At 57.2% G+C, this 2500-nt stretch overlaps 1 non-coding gene across 1 annotated transcript in view; it reads right to left on the bottom strand.

Moving 5' to 3' along the window:
- LOC124747492 overlaps positions 1 to 188 on the bottom strand; it is a 1909-nt gene extending 1721 nt beyond the window's left edge. Inside the window, exon 1 of the ribosomal RNA XR_007011539.1 lies at positions 1 to 188. This exon is cut by the window's left edge and continues 1721 nt beyond it. This is a non-coding gene — a ribosomal RNA (small subunit ribosomal RNA).
- Positions 189 to 2500: the final 2312 nt, after the last annotated feature.

Raw genomic sequence — 2500 nt, 5'->3', positions numbered from 1 at the left:
TCGGGACTCTGTTTGCATGTATTAGCTCTAGAATTACCACAGTTATCCAAGTAACGTGGGTACGATCTAAGGAACCATAACTGATTTAATGAGCCATTCGCGGTTTCACCTTAATGCGGCTTGTACTGAGACATGCATGGCTTAATCTTTGAGACAAGCATATGACTACTGGCAGGATCAACCAGGGAGCTGCGTCAACTAGAGCTGAGCAGCCGGCCGCCCGGGAGTGTGTCCCGGGGGCCCGCGCGAACACGCAAGCGTCCGCTCAATCATTCTGCAAACAGGAGGAGGCTGAGCTCCCCTGCACAATACACCTCGAAACCCTCTCAGGTCCCGGCGGCGCGCAGCGCCGTCCCAAGTACTTGGTCGGGTTCGAGAGAGGCGCAATCGCCCGGAGTTAGGCGAGTAGACGCTTTCGGTGCGACCACCCGTGCTCCCAACTGAGCTTGCCGCTGCCGACAGAGGCCCGGGAGCGTGCTGTCGTGGCATTGCCGGCGGGAGACAACACGCGCCACCTACGGTGACCGGCAGCTCCAACGCCAGCGCCACAGAAGGACAAAAGCCCCACTTGGGTGCCGAAGCGAACTCTCCCAGCACAGCGCACGCGCCAACACATCCGCACAGCTGCGATACAAACCACCAGCGAGAACCGCTGGGGCGACCGAGCAGCAGACGGCGTCGCGGCGCCGAGCGCCGGGCGGCGGCGCATCCTCAACGCACACAGTCCTCAATCGGACCAGCACACTGAAGATGTCCACCGCGCTTCGCACCGGGCCCGCGAGGACCTACTTTGGCCGCACGGCGCCGCGCGCAGGGTGCGCCGGCGCGCAGCTGCGACGCCTGCCGCGTCCGTCGGCCGGCGCGCCTGCCACTGGCCGCCCCCACCAGCCGGCTGTAGCGCGTGCGCCCACGCACCGCGCGGCCAGCACGCCGGGAGGCGCCCCCTCACCGGCCGGGGACGGTCCCACCCAGCCACCGCCGCGTATCGCTTCACACCCAGATGCCGTTCAGTTTCGTCGGCATGGTGGGTATCGCTGGAACAACCGGTTCGTACCTCAACCTATCGTCGCCATCACCGATTCACCCCTAGCGAGAACAACCGCACCACAACAGGTTACCATTTGTTCATTTGCGTAACTTCACCAGAAAACGCAGGCGTCCATCGCCATTTGCAACTTCAACGATTATTGCATGCCTGTGTCAGGTGTCACGCCACACTACGTCTGCCCACATACACGCAACAAAATGTGCACGCCTAGACAATACGTGGAAGGTGGCCCCCGTACGTATGCGATGTCCATTGCTCGAACGACTGTCAACCGGCCTCTGTAGCATGTCGCAGATATGGAACGCGGTGCACCATGCCATCACGGTGTGTGAGGAGAGACGACTAGGTCCGAATACATCAACAGACAGCTCATGCTGATCGCCATCCACGGCGTCCGTTCCTCCCACACGTCTCTATGGCGTACCACACTGCAATCCAGCTCTCATAGGGAGACGACACGTAGCTGCGTGCACAATATTTGCACTGTATGGTCCGCCGTTTTTGGGCGCAGTCGTTGTACGGTCACACATGTGCCACGATGTATCATTCGGTACATAAGGACGAATGTGCAGTACAGATTGTGGTTTACGCGTACGACATTAGCGGACGGTTGACACAGGCCGCACCACAACGTAGCCTGAGTACGTCGCATGCGAAGGGCATTGAACATGCAAACTTCTCACCAACCAGCTTGCGAAGGCAGGGGGGCAAGGTGGGGACGTGGGGAGGGGCGGCATGTACGTCCTGCTGCCATCCACATTACAGTGTACAGCAGGAGCATGTGGAAAGTCAGCAAGACTTGCAAGGTGTTTAACATGAAGCGATACACAGGGGAGCGGGCAGTGCGAGTAGCGAACTATATTGCGAGGGTTGCGGGTGGGCAACACTACACTAATTGAACGAGTCGTATAACAATTACAGAGCAGGTTTAGGCGACAACATGGGTTACGTTAGGGGACAACGTGGGTTACGTTAGGGGACAACGTGGGTTACTTTAGGGGACAACGTGGGTTAGGTTAAGGCACAACGTGGGTTAGGTTAAGGCACAACGTGGGTTAGGTTAAGGCACAACGTGGGTTAGGTTAAGGCACAACGTGGGTTAGGTTAAGGCACAACGTGGGTTAGGTTAAGGCACAACGTGGGTTAGGTTAAGGCACAACATGGGTTAGGTTAAGGCACAACATGGGTTAGGTTAAGGCACAACATGGGTTAGGTTAAGGCACAACGTGGGTTAGGTTAAGGCACAACGTGGGTTAGGTTAAGGCACAACGTGGGTTAGGTTAAGGCACAACATGGGTTAGGTTAAGGCACAACATGGGTTAGGTTAAGGCACAACATGGGTTAGGTTAAGGCACAACATGGGTTAGGTTAAGGCACAACATGGGTTAGGTTAAGGCACAACATGGGTTAGGTTAAGGCACAACATGGGTTAGGTTAAGGCACAACGTGGGT

Source organism: Schistocerca piceifrons, unplaced genomic scaffold (genome assembly GCF_021461385.2).
Source record: "Schistocerca piceifrons isolate TAMUIC-IGC-003096 unplaced genomic scaffold, iqSchPice1.1 HiC_scaffold_388, whole genome shotgun sequence".
NCBI classification, from domain to species: domain Eukaryota; kingdom Metazoa; phylum Arthropoda; class Insecta; order Orthoptera; family Acrididae; genus Schistocerca; species Schistocerca piceifrons.
Note: the sequence above shows the minus strand (reverse complement) of the source record. Positions and strands in the feature narration are given on the sequence as shown.